We start from the raw sequence: 18,022 nt of genomic DNA on the forward strand, positions 1-18,022 counted from the left end.
TGATGGCACGCTGGACTCTGACATTTATCACATGATGGTGATGATGATGTGTTGTCACTAGAGAGGGAGGGAGCTCAGATGACTCCAGAATTTCATTTACAGTGTCTAGGACAATAAGATTACCTTCATGAGGAATACGAGAGTCAAGAGTGATTTATCAGTTTCATCATCTAGGATATAGGCCCAGTTTATGCCTGTTGCTAAAGTTCAGTGTTAGGTTATAGGCTTATCTTGTGCCTGTTCTTTTAGACCATAAATTGGTTTTAAAACTAGAAGAACACTTAGAAATCTGCAGAGAGAGATGAAGCAGTTTACATAGGGCAATGTACCTGATCACTTATTGGCAGAGATTAGGACAGGAGCTCTTGACTCCAGGTGCAGAGTTCTTTCTATTCTTCCGTGATGGTTCGAAGAAAAGAATAGCATTTTAGAAAGGGCCCTTGATCTCACTTAAGATTTTATCTTTGGTTTAAAGAGTATTTTAAAGAAATTTTGCCCTATGGAATGACTGGTTTTAAACAAATATGAGGAAGTTAAACTCAGGAGATTGTCTCCAAAGCCAAGATGGTTTACTTAAAAAAAAAAAAATTATTCCTCTGCAAAAACTCTCTTCCCTCACTAGTAACCAACTCTTAACAGGTGCTCAGGACCTAGCAGTTCTGTGGTCTCCTGTAATTTGCCAATTCCAAGCTACTTTAAGTTTCTTTTCAATATTTCTATTCCAAAATGATGTTTAGGGTACAGTGACCAAGATAGAATGAATATTTCCAAAATCACTCTTACTTTTTAAAAGTTGGTTTAATTGTGGCATAACTGGAATCATTCCAATTTTAAGCCCTTTTTTCCCCTGCTACTAATAAAATTTCTCTTGTAGAACAGGAATACCAAATCCAAGAATCCTAAACCCAAAAGCTTCTTCAGTTTTCTATCACTCAAATAAGGGACTCAGACCATGCAAATACCAAAGAACTGTTTCAGCTCGAAAATTATTGGGATATTTTAACATTGAAAAGAATTTAAACAAAAATTATGGGCCAGTTTGTCCACAGGTTTGGAGATTTTGATTCAGTAATCAGAGGGACAAGACAGCATTGTTTGAGTGCCTACTCTATGTCATGCACTGTCCAAATGCTTTGCATGTATTATTACATATAATCTGTCCCCCAAACTGTTGGGTGGGCATTTTGTCCCTTTCACTGCAGATAATTAACCCGCGCAAGATCATACAGTGTCAGAGGTTAGATGCATCTCAGAGGTTAGATCCCAATTTGCTTTGTCGCCAGATTCCACACTCACTACGTCCAGGATCGCTGCCTAGCTTAAGAACTTTTACTAAGTAACAGAAATTAACATACATCCACTGATCAAGTATCTATCATAACAAAATTAATCCTTGTTTTGTAAGAGTTGTAAGGACATCTACCATTTTCTTGACGTTGTTAAAGGCTTAAGTTTAAAAAAAAAAAGTCTAAAAGGCTCCTAAGCCCGATATAAATCAAGAAAGGAAAGTTCCGCCTTAACCGACAGTGAACAAGCTTATTGGTTAGGATCACACGGGCTGACTCATTTCTTTTTTGCTGTGTTAGAGGGCCACACCCCGCATTCCAAAAAAAACCTCTGCTGCCCGGCCACACCCGCGGCCTCCCTGCTGGAGCCTCTGGGGTTGGACCCGGCGTGCCCGCTCACAGCTGCTCCCCGGAGAGGATCCTCCCGCCGCCCGTCCGCCGGGGCGTCGGCTGCTCAGCGCCGCGGTCCTTGCACCCCGACCCCTCAGGCCGCGGGAGAAGGCGGCCGGGGCCCGCCCGAGGCGCGGGCCCACCCGAGGAGCCGGGGTCGCGGGGCCGGCGCGCCGCCGGCCACCGGCCGCCTTCGTTTCTCCGCCTGAGCCCGGGCGGGCAGCGCGCAGCCTGAGCGCGCCGGCGCCGCGCGCAAACTTGGCGCCCCAGGAAGTTTCCTGAGACTTGGCCTCCTGGGAGGAGAGACCGTAAGTACTGCTCCTTCTGGGATGCTAGGCTTCGTTAGTGTGCTCTCTGGGGGACGCGTTGTAGCACTCACAGACGGTGGGACCTGGTTAAAAGCCGGGTGAAACAGCCTCCCTTGCCTTGCAGAAAACACTCGGTACCGCAGTCGTTGCCATTCCTTCTACAGCGAAGTAAAGGGACTCTTAGTTTTTACTGAATCCGCCTCGATGATCAAACAGGCAATAGCTATTGACACCTGAGAACGCTCACAGGGTAGTTGATAGGCTGCATCAACAAATGCTCTGAGTGTTGCAGGGTGCTTTTGACAGCCAGGGATCCAGGGGCTGGTTTCGGTTTGGGGTTATCCGGCTTTCCTAATGGAGGTTTTTGAGGTTAGTGGGGTTATATTTACAGCTTGGTTACTCAGTTTTGGGGAACTACTCACTTTCTCAGATTCCAGTCCCTGTACAAAAAGGTCCTTCAGCCAACTGCTTTGGCTGGTTGGGAGCAAGATGGTGAGATCTGAGCTCAGTGCCAGAAGGAAGCACGTGCTCCCCGTGATTTGGAATGAGCATGTTTACGCCACAGCCATGCTTTCTATTTACTGTGGCCAGGTAACTGCTCTTGTGGAATTTGTGGAAATAAATACACCGAGAAGAATGCATGGCGCTTGCTTCCCCCCCACCCCTCCTATTTGAGTTTGCTATGTGTAGATGTTACTTAGGATGTAACGGGAACCAGGAGACCTAAGGTCTATTGACCCTGCTGAATTGCTTATCACTTTTAAATTTATGTAGAAATAGTGAGCTGCTTTTAAAAATCTTCTCTTAATTAAAACTGCTTTTTAATGTAAGAAGTTAGTCAGCAAATGCATAGCAGTTTGTATGGTGCAGGCAAATTATTTTCTTCCAAGAGGTATGGGGAGGTAGAGGGCAGGAGAAGCAGAATCTTGTGATTGTTGCTGTTTTACTGAGGACATAGTGCAACAGACAGGTATCACCTGTTTATCATCAGAAACACTGATGTGCTGGGAAGGCAGGCTGAAGTCTCCCCTGTAGCATAAAGGATGACAGGAAGATGTAAACTGAATTATGAAGTTCCAAATATGAATTATAAAGGTATGAATAGTATCTTTACACTTCCTTCATTTTTGAAGATAGACTCTAAGGCAGTAGACAAGCTCTGTAACAGAAAGAAAGAGTAAAGTGCTTTGCAACTGACTTCTTTAGCTCTATAAAGGAAACTAGAAAGAAATCACTTCCAAATGGAATAATTAAAATGGTTTTTAGAATTTTTAATTAGTGGCACTTTGAACTCCTAGTACCACTGTTTTTGGGGCTAATGGGTAAACTCACTAGCTTTGAGTTTAACGGAACAAGCACCTCCTGTTAGAGGTAACACCTTGGGATCTCATTTCTTTTGAGAAACAGACTGTGATATTGTCAGAAATGGCCTTAAGTCCACTGGGGTACTTGGAAAAGCCCCCTCAGGTGGGGAGCCTGGGAAAATATGTCTAAAATCTAAAGGAATAATTAAATTTTAATTTTGATTCAAGTTTTACCTAATAGTTGTAACAGAGCTGAACATTTAAGTGAGAGGCTTTGCACCTGCTACCTCATTCTGTTTTTCCCAATAATGCTGAGAGGTAGAGGTATTATCATCTCTGTTTTGTGATGAAGAAACAGCCTCAGCAAGGTTACACAATCTCCAGATTTCACAGTTGGTTAATTTAATTTATAATAAAAGGTAACATTTAAGGTTTGTAATTTTTCCCATGTGGCTCCAATTGCTCCTAATATAGTGTTGATTTTTCTGTGTGAAATAATCCAGGGGTGGTTCTGGGTTCAAAGAAGATTTTTAAGGAGTTGTAAAAGCTCCGCATTGCCCCAGTACCAAAATATCAAAGTTCAAGGAATAATGCATTTACTTTGGAAGCTTGTGGTTTTCAAATATTAACTAAGCAAGCCCTCCTCTTCATGAGCCTGTTGATACCTGAGGCCACCTCATAGTTGCTGATTTGGAGGGACTTTCTCCTACCTTCTTTCCTGAAGCCCTTCTAGTTCTGGATGTGCAGATTCTTCTCATCAGGTACAGCTTGGCTGTTCTCTAATTGTAACACCAAGCAGCTGGGTCCGTGGACGTCCAGTGGTTGAAAGTCTGAGTGCACTCCGGCAGTATTTTGTATGCTATGTGAAATGATTTTAAATTTCTGCTAGCACTTGGGTTAATGTTGAACCTGTTTGTTAGGAATGGTAAGGTCATGAAAGGCACACTCTGTGAACGCTAAGCTTTTCTTGTTAGACGGGAAAGGCTCAGCGTGTCTCACCAGGGGCAGCCAATTCTGAGAGTCCGTCTGCTGGATCATCTGTTGGGATGTCATATAATACAAGAGAACAGTGCCACCTTCTTAGAAGACCACGAACTACAGTATGCATTCCAGGACCGAGTGTGGCTCACACCCTCCCTCATCATTCTTGCCATCAATATGACACTGAACACCCACCCACCTTCCCAAGCAAAGCAAGGTTGCCTTGGCCTCCTCCTTAAACCTCTCTAAACCCCAGCTGCCTTAAGTGACTGGAATTCTTGAGGATGTTGAAAGGACATGCCAGTGTGATGATAAAACCATTAGGGGGTGATCTTGAGAAAATCATGGAGAGAAGGAAGTATGCCAGACAACTTAGGTTTTGAAAACCGGGGAGATGGTAAATTCTGGAAACTTTAGCTGCAGAGTGTATGTTGCTGTTTAGCAGACTAATAAATCACTTTTTTTTTTTTTTTTGAAAAGATGGATTGGGATCACTTAAAAGAAAGTGGTGGTGATCAGTATCTAGCATCACTCATCACCAGTTGACCTTTCTTTTTCGATAGTTGCCGAACTAGTATATCAGGACATGCCATAGATAGGACATGTCTGCTCTGGAAAAACATTTAACAAAGTGCTGTGTGTACTTTACTCAAGATGGACAAAGTGGGTGGACGGCAGTATAGGTGAGTGGGTTTGTGTCTTTTGCCTGAAGAGGGATGATCAATAGGGTGACGTCAGACTTGAATAAGGTGCCCGCAGTGTGCCTTAAGGAGGGCATTTGATACAGCTGGACAACAAAACGCACACTCGTAGAGACAGAGAATTTAGAACCAAGGAGGTGATAATCCCACAGTTCTTTGAAGCACTGTAGATAGTGGTTAAGAACAAGGACTTTGGAGCCTGCCCTTGGGCAGGTTATTTGAGCATTCTGTGCCTCAGTCTCTTCATTCATAACATGCAGATAATAATACTTCCCTCATACGGGCCGTTGAAAATGTTAAGGATCAAATTAGATTATTCAGGAGACGTGCTTAAAAACAGAGCCTGACTGTAAATTGTAAATCGTATGTGCCACGTTTTGGTCTTTTGTTGTTGCTACTGCTTTTAATTCCTGTGGCAATGTTGTGCATATTTCTGGGTTTATGTTGACGTGTGTGTCCAGAATGGAGTAATCAGGTTTTGGAGAGGGTCTAGAAACTATATGAACAGTGGTTGAAGACGCTGGAGACGTATGCCTTAGTGTAAAAGCTGAGAGAGAGTAATCATATACTGTGAAGCGAAGCAGAGGTGGTCACATTCTGAATTCTGAGATATTTCATCCAGTCTAACGCGTGCTTTCTCTTAAGGAGCTGTAGCTTGGTATAAGAGAAATCTCCATTAAACTAGGATTTAGTAGAATTCTTTCCTGGTTATCAGTACAGCCTTTAACCAGGCAATTAACTCAGTGGCTTTCCTTGGGGTGTGATTTACCCCTCGAGGGACATTTGGACATAGTTTTGATGGATGCAGCTGGGGTGGGAAGATGTGCTGCTGGCACTTGACGGGTAGAGGGCAGGGATGCTGCTAACATCCTGCAAGGCACAGGACAGCCCCAAACTAAAAATCATCCTGTTCAAATGTCGATAGTGCTGAGGCTGAGAAACCCTCGCTCGCTTAACTCTTCAATATGTGTGTTTCTCTTTGTGAAGTTTGAATACTGATTTATCCACATCACAGAGTAGCTTTAAGAGTATATTTGTGAAAGGGCCTGTGAGAGTTAATGTATTCTGAAATCTGCAGATGTATACAGCATATACCTTTTATCAGCAGTGGCACAGTAAAATATTATTTGCTCCGTTCCAGGGAGGAATATATTACAGTGGTTTGAGAGTTCAATAAGCCTGTGCTTGAATCTCAGCCCTACCAATTCAACCTGCTGTGTGATTTGGGGCAAGTTTCTTTATGTGTGGAAACCCAATTCGTGTTTCATAGAGTGTGGACTGTGCTACCAGATTTACATTCATGCTTTGTATGTAGTAAGCCATTTTACAATTAACTTTTTTTTTTTTTGGCAATGGGGTTGAGTGATGCTTATTAAAATGTAAGATTTGAAAAGAGGATGAATAAGGAAATTGGATCTTAATGTTAAAAGACAGAAAACAAAAAGGCTTCTTGTCTTCAGAAATTAGGAGAGGTGAATGTCTTTGCAAGTGTTGCTTTGGCCTTGTAGGTAAGGACCATAATATGCACCAAGGTGAGAAGCACCTATCTGAGGAAGAGGGTGAGCTGCATGGAAAACAAGAGTTTCCTACTTCATATTAGCCTGGAACTAGCCAAGATGTGGTTTCTAGGTTTGTGAATTGCTCCACTACAAAAACTTGTAATGTTTGTTCTTAAGCAGTGTAATTTGCTCTGTTTTTTCATCTTACTCTTGATATTATGGTCTCTTAGTATATTTTCCAGTGCCTTAAGATGTAAGCAACATACCCAGCCACTGAATGTGCAAGTGTGTCAGCTTTGCAGTCTTAGTGATTTCTGTACCTTCTCAGCCTCCCCCCAAAAGATAAGGCAAAGCTTTCATGTGATCACTCGTCCTGTCACCTCCACTTGTGCACCAGCTGTGGACCTAGAAGTCTGGAGTCCATGCACAAGGCCCACTGTTTTTCCTGCTGCTATGGCAACCTATGTCAGTATGTAGCATATCCATAGAAATCAGTTGAAAGTTAATGTATTTGACTTACAAGTGTGATTGCGTGTGTGTGTGTGTGTGTGTGTGTGTGTGTGTGAGATAAGGCTTGGGTGGAAAGATCCCCAAGTGTGTACAACCCACCTGCTGTCTGCTTTGTGAAGGCAGAATGTTTTGTAGCAATGTTCATCCTCCAAGGAGGTAGCAGTCAGAGACCCAGCAATGAAAAGTTCCCTGAGTTAGAAAGAGGCTCTTACTCAGGTTGGAGAGTGGAAGTTAGTGATTTTTTTTAAAGAGAGGCTACTCCTAATTTTCTTTCTCATGGTCCTCACCGCATTGGAACTGAATTGTTTAAACCTCACATAAACACGTGACTTCGGCCCTCAGATGGAAGAAGTGTTAGTCCCCCAGCAGCTCGCCTCTCTCTGGGCATCTGGAAACCTTTCCTCCTGGAGCAGTGGGGAGAATTCACGGCTGGCTCATACCAGGAGAGCGATGGCAGCCCCAAGGTGAAGTGCAGCAGCCACACGTAGGATGGAATGACTTGGGGATCACAACACCCTTTGGAGAATTTATAACACAGACTAGCCCTGTCAGTGCTCGGAGGCTTTCATTAAGCTAACGTCCAAGCTTGCTTAACTCCCCTGATTGTGCAGAAAGAGAAGGTGGCATTCGGGACCCTCATGGTCTCAAGCTGCCCCTGATTTTCTGGGTAAGCATTCTTGGCAAAAACCCAGTGATTCTAACAGAGAATCTCGAATTGGTTACACAAAATTGCATACCTCTGTGGGGTCAGAAGGCAAGAGTTTGATATTAAAGCAAAGCTGAAAGGTTAATAATAAACTACATGGGATTAATAGATACATCACTATTTTAGATGGTGCCATTGACCACAATTCTTGAGACCTGATAGATGACTGCTCCACTTTAGGTACATCCTTATACGTGTCATTTTGATTTCTCAGAGGTGGATGAGACTAGAAAATTCCATGAGCTGCCGAAAGTGTTGTTAAAAGTGTTGGAAGGCTGACTGTGGATTTATAAAGGCCCCTTGTCACTGGCTTGGTGAAACTCTTCTGTGTTTGATACCAAAATCCAAGTTCTAGCCTTGTGCTGAGTCAACAGATCTAAAGATAGATTTCTTTGGGTTTTGAAACTAGAGTCTCACCAGAAGGCCCCAACACATTTTAGGCATAAAAGGAACAAAGAGGTTTAAAATGTCAAAGTAGAGTGTAATAGGATAGCTCATTCTCCATGTCTAAAGTCTGTTAGCTTGTATTTTTGGTGTTTAATGGTTTTTTAAAAATATGCTTCTTTCAATACAGTTGTGAGTGGAGTTTTCTATGCTTCTTTTTTTTTTTTTTTTAAAGCTGTCCGTCCCCCTTCCCTGAAATTCGTAAAGACTTCATCTCCCTGTGGAGTTGTTGGCTCCTGCCCTAAATGTGGTGTGTGTACCCTCATGAGGGCCAACAGGGAGATCCCTTCCACTTTCTGACTTGGATAAAAAGATAAGACCCCCAAAGAAACTATAAAACACCTCTGTAATGAATGAATCACAGCAAAGATAGAGAAAGTAAGTAAAGAGATTAAATGGCTTCTAGGGCAGAATTATAATTTAGTTAAAGGTACTGGCATGCTAGTCTGAGAAGGGATCTGTTTGAAGGGGAATTTAGCGCACTGGAACGTGGAGAGGCCATGCTGGCCTCTCTACGGGAGAAGGTCCCCTGCCACTCGTATAGTATCAGCAGGTCTCTGTATGGATCTTATCCCAATGGTGGGGCCGTCTGTGGGCTTTTGAAATCAAATGGTTAGGTTCCCAACCTGACTTAGACTGTGGTCTTGCCCTCCCCCCTGAACACCCCTGAGCCTACCTTTTTAAAAAAATATTTTTGGCTGTGCTGGGTCTTTGTCGCTGCACACGGGCTTTCTCTAGTTTCCGCGAGCAGGGGCTACTCTTCATTGGGTTGCGTGGGCTTCTCGTTGCGGTGGCTTCTCTCGTTGCGGAGCACGGGCTCTAGGGCCATAGACTCAGTAGCTGTGGCGCACGGGCTTAGTTACTCCGCGGCACGTGGGACCTTCCCGGACCAGGGCTCGAACCCACGTCCCCTGCATTGGCAGGCGGATTCTTAACCACTGCACCACCAGGGAAGTTCCCCCCCGAGCCTGCCTTAACCTCACAGTGCAGTGTCGGGCCACACAGGAAGCCACAAAACACATTACCCTTCCACGCCCGTGATGCATCGTTCTGATTATAATTTGGGTTCCTCATGAATTATACTTTTCAGGAGACACAGGATCAGCAGATATCAGCATCCACCATCCAGTCTACATGATGGTATTAAATTGACATTTTTACCTTACTGTCACACTGAGTTTGCTTAGCCTGAACCCTCTCTTGATCACCATATTTATGAATTGCAAGGTTCAAGGGCCAGCCTTGGACTGTGGTAAGTCCACCAAGATGCAATGCTCTGCACGGACTAGCTGGCTTCCCCAGTGTTGCTTGTCTTCACCGTGAGTGTCCTTTTCTTACGTTGTGACCGGCAACGTAATGATAGTATAGTTTTTGCTTTTTCGAAAATGTTGAGAAGAAGAATGAGTGTAACGGAATGCTTATTCATGCTGGAAATGTGATGGTCTATTGTGAGTGACTCATGTAAATATGAGTAAAGCAAACCAGAATATATTGTTATCGTTACAGTTACCATGTAAACTGACTAATTCCTACTCTGCTAGTTAGTGTATCCTGTAATTCTCATTTAAATGGCACAAATTACTAAACAACTACAGAAGTCCCCAATCACAGCAGTTCGTAGCCCACATTTCACAGTAGAATTTTTCAGTACGGTTTTGTATTGCTAAGCTTCTTGTACATTTATGAAGTATACTTGTATTTGGTCCTCAGGATAATATGGCCAAGTCTTTGGGGCATTAGGGTTCCGGAAGCTGTGGTACTTTTAAAGTCTATTCATGTAAAACTGTCCTTTTACTATTTTTATATTCCCACGGATATACTGAAACGATTCCCTGCAGTTAAGTACTGTAGATAGTAAGGGATTTTGTGCTATTCAGCAGTGGTTTGATAATATCAGTCTAGTGGCCTGGGAGAGTCACCTTCTTAAATCTTTAGCATTTACTTCTGGGAGCAGAATTCTCAGGAGAAGCAGGAACCTGATGTCATTTACTTTGATGATGTCCACATAAAGGTCAGAGATGTGAAAGTGAATGTTTCTAACCCAGAAACTAGCCATCACCGGTCTAGATCAAAGGGAATGCCTTTTACAATAGTAGCAGCTCCGGGATAGCTGGAGATATGTCGCGTGAAAACCACACGGCCCTAGGAAGACTCTAGGAGAATCCTCTTGGAAAGAAAGTAAGGATTGGGCTGGGACAGTGCAGTAGGGAATAAGCAGGAGGTTATTCCCATTGGGTTGAAGAATAGGGAACACAAAGCAAGATTCTAATGTTATTTACAATTCCAGAGAGCTCCTCCTCTTACTGGACTGAACCCTATACTTCTCACCAACCAATATTTTCTCCAGACCTTCATTCTCAAGCTACCGTTGTGTTCAAAGGAGGTTTATTCTCTGAAAGTTTGTTAACTAAGTTATCTGAGTAAATTGTGTGTTCCTATGGTCGGAGATCAGATAGGCCAGGGGTTGTTATATTTTTCAACTGTAAATAGAACGAACCAAAGGGCTGATAGTTCTACAGTGCTTCTCTCTGTATCCACCTGTTCCCTGCCAATGCCCACAGAAACACCCGCAGCAGGAGTTCTTCCCCACAATAGAGATGACCATATGCTAGACCTCTGCTGTCCAGCCCTGCAGCCACTGGCCACTTGCAGGTATTTAAACACATTAAATAAAATTAAATTAAACATTCTGTTTCTTAGTCATGCTAACCACATCCCGATGCTCAAGAGCTACACGTGCCTGATGGTTACCACGGTGGGCAGAACAGATACAGAACATTTACATCATCTCATCCCAGGAAGGTGATTCAGCATTAAGGAAAATATGTATTAAGGCATTCGATCCATTTTCAAGGAATTCCTATATAAACCAAAACATTTCTAGGGTTTAACAAAGTTGACTCTTGTAGGCCAAATGAAGGTATTATTATTATTATTATTGAAAATCTTAGTCTTCCTCAAGTTTCAACTTTGAATTCCAGCAGAGCATGACTGCTTTTGCGAGTCAAAGTGAATTATCAGCACATTATAGTGTAACTGGCTAGTCAGGGCCTAAGCAGGAAAACAGAAGCCACTTTTATATACAATAGAGGGTATTTAGTGAAGTTCCTTCCACAGGTGATGGTGCAGCAGGGAGCCCATTGAAGAAGCCTAGAGATTAGCCCCGCTGGAGGGATAAGTTGTGGAGGCTGTTATTGGATCTCAGGGGCAGATAAAAGCCAAAGCCACAAAGGAGATCCCGACAGGAAGGAGAGAAGTACTCCTGGCAGCTTCTGCTCTCCAGTCTTCTGCCAGCGCCTCCCATTGGTTGAATCCAGCAGGTTGATCCCCTCTGACAACGCAGAGCAGAGTCAGGGACCAGAAGGGATGGATCTGTCAGCCCAGGACCAATGCAGCTGGTATCTGGTGAGCTGAGCACCTCTATGTATTGGGTTCGCCAAAAAGTTCATTCGGGTTTTTCCGTAACATCTTACAGGAAAACCCGAACGAACTTTTTGGCCAACCAATATAAGGTGACCTTGGGCTTCCCTGATGGCGCAGTGGTTGGGAGTCCGCCTGCCGATGCGGGGGACGCGGGTTTGTGCCGCTGAGCGGCTGGGCCCGTGAGCCATGGCCGCTGGGCCTGCGCATCTGGAGCCTGTGCTCCACGGCGGGAGAAGCCACAACAGTGAGAGGCCCGCGTACCGGGGGAGGTGACCTAATGCATCCTGGCCTCCAGGCGTGCTCAGTCATGCACTTTTCCATACATCACTTAGTAGATTGAATTACATGTTTCTCTCTTGAGATGGACTGTGAACCCCTTGGGGGCAGGGACTGTGTTCCATGCATCTTGGTAGTCCAGGTCCCTGGCACATAGTGAGTACATTTTTAGGTTTTTAACAGATTGGTTCAAAATTTACTGAAGTGCATTGTTTGGAAGATATTTTCACAGAAAGCTTTCACTTTTTTTTTTTTTTTTTTAAATAAAGAATATGTTTGCAGCCACCAAATTAAAAAGGTAGAAGCCAGTGCCCCCTCTAAGTGGGCAGGGAAGATGAGGAACTAGGAATGTAGTATCATGAGTAAGAAGAATGAGTGGGAGAGGGGAGGGCTTGGAGATAGGGAACCAGGGTAGGAATCTTCTGGGGGAGTTCTAGGGTCTAATAAATAAATGTCTGGACTAGCCCAGTTATCCTGAGTGCTATCTTCTCAGAATCCCTGTGGTTTGTCATTTGGGCTCAAACTAGGGAAAAGCGGGGCCTCTGAAAAGAATATCCCCTGGCAACTAAAATTACTATACACTGATTATATGGAAATAGAAAATAAATCAATTCCTGGTATGCCATCAGCTTTGGATCATTGACTTTTTTCTCCCAATATTTTAAAATAATATTGTAATCTTTAATATTGTAATAATATCTGTAATCTCATAGAGATTTTAAATTCAGTTTAATTATCCTGTTTTCTACACTGAGTCCACTACCGTCCTGACTCCTGTGATGGTTTATGATAAAAGTAAATCTGTACCTAGCATAAACTAAGCATTCGATAAATGTTTGTTCACCAAGTGAATGGCTATATGATTAGGAATCATAATTTAAAGCCTTCAGCTATTTTTCATAGCATGAAATCATTGCAGAGAGCTCTGATCTAAACCTGTATATTTCATTATCTGTATTATGTCCTATAGCAGTATTTGTTTACTTATAGCTGCTCACAGCAGTTAAGCCTTATCTCTTTCCTTCACAGCTGCTGCATAAGGTAGGTATTATTATTCCCAGTCATGAGTAAACTTGCTGCTGCTTCCGTGTAATGGCCAGACATTCAAAGACAAGTATGAGCTGGTCTCTGCCCTAGAGGAGCTCAAGACCTGGAACATAGGTCCATTTCAGTGAAACTAATCCTGTCTTCAAGGAGGCCTCTGCCAGGGGCCTTAGGGTGAGCAGGACTTGCCAGGGAACGGGAGCGGGGCCTACGCGAGGCATTCTAGGTCAGGTTCACAGCCCCTGTGAAGACTTGGGGCCCTGAAACGGCCTGACACTTCGGGGTTCCTTGAGTCACTGAGGGAGACCAGAATGCAGAGGCTGGAAGAGTGGTCTCCTGTAGGAGCATGATGGTGTCGCAGGGGCGGGGGGAGGTTTAAATAACGTTATCCTATCTTTAAGCTACGAAACTTTGATGGCAGGGAGGATCTTATATCTCCCTGGATTGTAATAACCCACTGGATTGTAATAACCCACGTGATCCCTTCTGAAGGCCAGGGTGTAGGCAGCGACAGTGGTTCCAAGCAAGAGAGGACATATTCCACTTAGAAGTCTGTGGAATAGAATAGGTGGGATTTGGTGACCACGTTTATGTGAGAAAGTGAAGGAGGGGTACAGAATGATGACAACCCCTAACCGACAGAGCGCGCCTCTCTTTTTTCATGACATGGAATTTAACCTTAAAATTGCACAGGTCTAATCTAACCAGGAAATCCTCAAGGGATAACCAGATTTTCTCCCTGAAGTGATTTTCATCTAAGTGGGAGAAGTTTTAATACAGTGAAAAATCATGGTGCTTCTTACTTTCTGCCCTTCTGTGACTGTTATTTAGAATTTTATTGTGAAAATAACTTGAAAAGTGTGGAATATGAATGTGGGGTTTTTTCTTTCTTTCTTTCTTTTTTTTTTTTTTTTTTGCTATGTTTGTTTTCTGAACGGATAACCTCTCCTGATCTTTGGAGCATGGAGTATTCGGCAGCAGATTTGGGCTCAAGCTCTCCATGTGTCAGGGTGCTAGGTGTGGATAACTAAAGACATGTCAGATTATCTGAGCTGGGTCCTGGATTCGTGGTTTGCCTATGCTAGCTTAACTTACTCCTCACAGCATTAATATTATAAATAACACAATGATACATTATATATATATATATCTATATATTTTTTTTTTTGAAAGGTGAGCAAACTGAGGATGAGAGAATGTAGGTAGTTTAAGGCCATGCAGCCAGGGACAGAAATAGAAAAATGCAAATTCTTGTTCTTTCTTTCACTTGTGTAGTTTGCCATGGGGCCTGCAGCAGGAACGCTGGTAGATAAAGAGAGTATGTCAGTCAGTGCATTCGGGGGGGCAGATACCATACAGTAGTTTGAACAGGGCAGCAGTTAAATATTGAGAGTTATTAGCTATGACGAGGGGTTGGAGCAATGATGCTTGACTAATAAGAAGTAAACAGAGCTCTAGAATACAGAAATAATAGATAATAGGGAGCAACCACTGGCCCTTGGGCCCCTGAGGCAAAGGCCACACCTCATACCCGATCCAGACCTTGCTGGAGTGAACGCTCCTGGCTGTGGCCCACTGTATGGCAGAGACATTGCTGTGGTGCCAGGCTGGTGGAACTTGCTGAAAAGGCACCATCCATCCTTTGGGGTGCCGGGGAACGCTGCGCACAGGGAGATGTGGACGGGGATACTCCACTACAAAAGCAGTAGACGGGCGCCAGCGAAGCTGCTCATATACTGCAGGAGGCTGCCAAGGAGCGTGCCAGAACCAGGAGGCACGGGGCCTTCCTCCAGCAGTGTCTTTCCGCCATCTTTTGCTGACAGTGGTTAACAACATCATGCAAGCGAGCAAGTGAAAAAATATCTCGGGGGCCCAGATCCATTTATGCAGATCAGCAGTAAAGGGTGAACTTCTGGCAGACAGACAGTAAATTCATAACTGGCCCAGCAAAGAAAAAGCTCACCCTTTTCTCAGAACCTATATCTTTCTTTCATTCAACCAGGCAGTAGCACATGATGTATATATTTTGGAGTGGTTTTTATTTTTTCCCTTGATGGTACTTAATCATTTTCCTCAGACTTTGCACACTATATGGTTTGATAACCTGTGTTATCCATATGGTGACTTATCAGTAAGGGACTGTTGAAGATTAACTTTCTTTCATTTTCTGTTTTATTGTTTGCCTCCTAAACCTTAGATAAATACATGGATAATCAGGAATTTGGTGCGTGCTACATTTATGAAATGCCATCCAACCAGATGACATCCCAGGCTTTTTGTTTAATGCTTGTGAAAATATTTGGTACAACCTAGAATTATAATTGCACATGAAGTAATTCAATTTGAGATTTATCTCTGACGCTTTATAAATATTTGCCAAAGGATCTCACAATATAATATATAGGGTTATGGTTTTATTTGTGTGTAGTGGTTGTTTGCTAGTGCATTTCTTTACTGCTTTCTTGTGAATTTGGAAGAATAGACCTTCCAGAAGAGCTTTTTAAAGATTTTTCCCTCCGGGTTGTTCTCTGCATTCCACAGCTCTGAACTGCTAGATTTCATAGCAGTTTCTTGCTCCCTAACACCATGCAATGCATAATTTATCATTTTGTTTAAAACATTAGAAAGGGACAAGTACTCAGCCTTGACCTTGAACCCAAGTTGATAATTTGATCTGTCTGTGCTGCCTTCTTTCTCTCTACTTCATTTCTTATTTTGAGTTTTTCTCCCTCAGAACTCTCCTGAAAAACCTTTAGCTCATTAAATATATTTTGGGAGGTTCAGATGTTTTAAAGGCTTATAGCTTTAACATTTTTAAAAAATTAGATTTCAAATGTAAAGAGAGAGAGAATTGTCCATAATCTTACATTCAGGTAACCCATGATGACGTTGAAAATAAATAAAAAACAGTGCGTGTACATGGCTAACATACAAATGGTATCAAAAGGTACAAAAAGAGAAGTAAAAGCCTCTCCTCAAATGTGACTATTGTTACATTTTTCGTGATTTCTTCCAGAAAAAAAAAATGTTTTGGGCATATATCTGCATCTTTCTGGCTCTCTGCTTTTTACATTTTTTAAATAAAGGGATTCAGTTGTACATATTTTCTGTGGCCTTTTTTTTTTTTTTTAAACTTTTCCTGTTACTCTTTTTAGAGCTCTTTCCCATCAACACACTGATCTTCCTTATTTACTTTAATATGATATGTACAAGATTTCAGGGATTCCCTGGTGGCGCAGTGGTTGAGAATCCGCCTGCTAATGCAGGGGACACGGGTTCGTGCCCCGGTCCGCAAAGATCCCATATGCCGCAGAGCGGCTAGGCCCGTGAGCCATGGCCGCTGAGCCTGCACGTCCGGAGCCTGTGCTCTGCAACGGGAGAGGCCACAACAGTGAGAGGCCCGCGTACCGCCAAAAAAAAAAAAAAGATTTCATTATTTCATCCACATTATGGACGTGGAGTAATTGATTTTACCTTTGTCTTCTGGCATGGGGAGGAGTTGTAGTTACCTACTGGAGTTATTATAGTTCGCCTTTTTGTAAATAAACCTCCTGATGATATATCAGTAGGTTACATTCCTAGCAGTGAGATGGCTAAGTCAGAGGATGAATGCATCTTTAACTTTGGTAAGCATTGCCAGATTGTACTCTAGAAGGGCTACACAGATTGGTTTTCTCTTCCCAAGGTTGTGTCTTTCCCACACCCCCATCACCACTGTAAGTCGCAAGGCTTTAACATTTTTGCCAGTCTGATAAGTTAAAAATGTTATTTTGTTTTCACTTGCTTATCTTTAATAACAGGTTTCGTATCTTTCTATAGGTTCCTTGGGCATTCATATTTCTTTTTGTAAATTGTCTGCTCTTATGCTTTACTGTGTACTGTCTTCTTCCTCTTCTCCTTCCTCTTTCTTTTTGCTCCTTTTCTTCCCTACAGGGTTCTTTGTCTTTATCATATTGACTTATATGAGCTCATTTTAAATTAGGGAAATTAGTCCTTTCATATATGTATTGCAAATATTTTTCCCATGTTATATATCCTGTCTTTCACTGTTCATTGAAAATATTGTTATTCTGGTGTAAGGAATATAAAACATGTTCTTCTTAAAAAGAAATGAAAGAAGGTTGGGGGTTAAGAAAAGTTGGCCACACTATCTGCTGTTTTTGAGGCGTGGTAGTTGTAGTTTGGGACATAAGTTATTTCCATGAATCCAAGTGTGTCTCATAGCCCTGGAGACCCCATGCCATCTTATTTACACCAAGACCACTGATACCAACCTCCTCTTTCTCTGTGTTCACATGGTTACCTGTCTAGACCAGCCAGTCAGGGATAATTATATCTATTCTCTTGTGAGTAGAGTGTTTTAAATCCGATTTTAAAATAATGAATAGATCAAGAATGGATATCCCTCCAAATTTCTTCAAAGAACAGACTTCTTATTTGAACATTTAAAATTTAAGATTCTGGTTAACAAAAATTGACTGTATAAAAGCATGTTACGTATACTGTAAACTATGACTCAGCCTAAATCCAAGGAAAATATTTGACTGGTTCTTTCCCAGAGAAGATTTTAAGGATTTCCTGAAATTACGTATAATCTATATTTATGTACTTATTCATTTGTACGGAAGGCCTTTTAATGGTATCCTGTAAAGGGCAATATTATGGTACAGTATTTTCCTGGTTTGACCTACAGTCCTGTTCTCTGAAAATAGCAATAAATCTTAATTTCCAATAGGATCCTGGCCTCTTTTTCTTGCCATTTGACCTGAGATGAGGTGTCTAATGGCTTTGTTTACTCTTCATAGTTCTATGAAGGCAGTTGATTCCATTAAGTTGAATTTACTGAAATGAGGCCCTTATAATAGGAAGATGGATTTATTTTTGAGAAAGCTAATGCTAAGCTTTGACTTCTGCAACTATTCAGTAACATTCAGTGCAAAAATAATTGGACATCAGAACATTAGAGAACCAGCCATTGTTATTTTGAATGATCATGATGCTTATTAAGCCTTTGTTTCAATGCAGACTGCTGAAATAATTGATGATGCCATTAATTAGTTTCGACCAGATAAATTTTTGGTAGTTTGGTAATGGCATCTTTCTAAACAGGATATCAAAATGAAAGATAAATGGAGATGTTTAAAAATGCC

The 18,022-nt window shown here is 42.4% G+C and overlaps 1 protein-coding gene across 15 annotated transcripts in view; it reads left to right on the forward strand.

Moving 5' to 3' along the window:
* The window catches only part of SGMS1 (sphingomyelin synthase 1), a 305,701-nt gene that overhangs the window by 199,281 nt on the left and 88,398 nt on the right, over nucleotides 1-18,022 (forward strand). Inside the window, exon 1 of one of the 15 annotated variants that reach the window (XM_059054015.2) lies at nucleotides 1,870-1,984. The exons of 13 other annotated variants lie outside the window; for them this stretch is intronic. The gene's annotated coding sequence lies outside the window, so the exon portion shown is untranslated. Of the gene's footprint in view, nucleotides 1-1,869; nucleotides 1,985-11,287; nucleotides 11,535-18,022 lie in introns of those variants that run through there. One more of the 15 variants, XM_067025105.1, reaches the window with a different exon arrangement.

This window comes from Kogia breviceps, chromosome 2 (genome assembly GCF_026419965.1).
Source record: "Kogia breviceps isolate mKogBre1 chromosome 2, mKogBre1 haplotype 1, whole genome shotgun sequence".
Classification (NCBI taxonomy): domain Eukaryota; kingdom Metazoa; phylum Chordata; class Mammalia; order Artiodactyla; family Physeteridae; genus Kogia; species Kogia breviceps.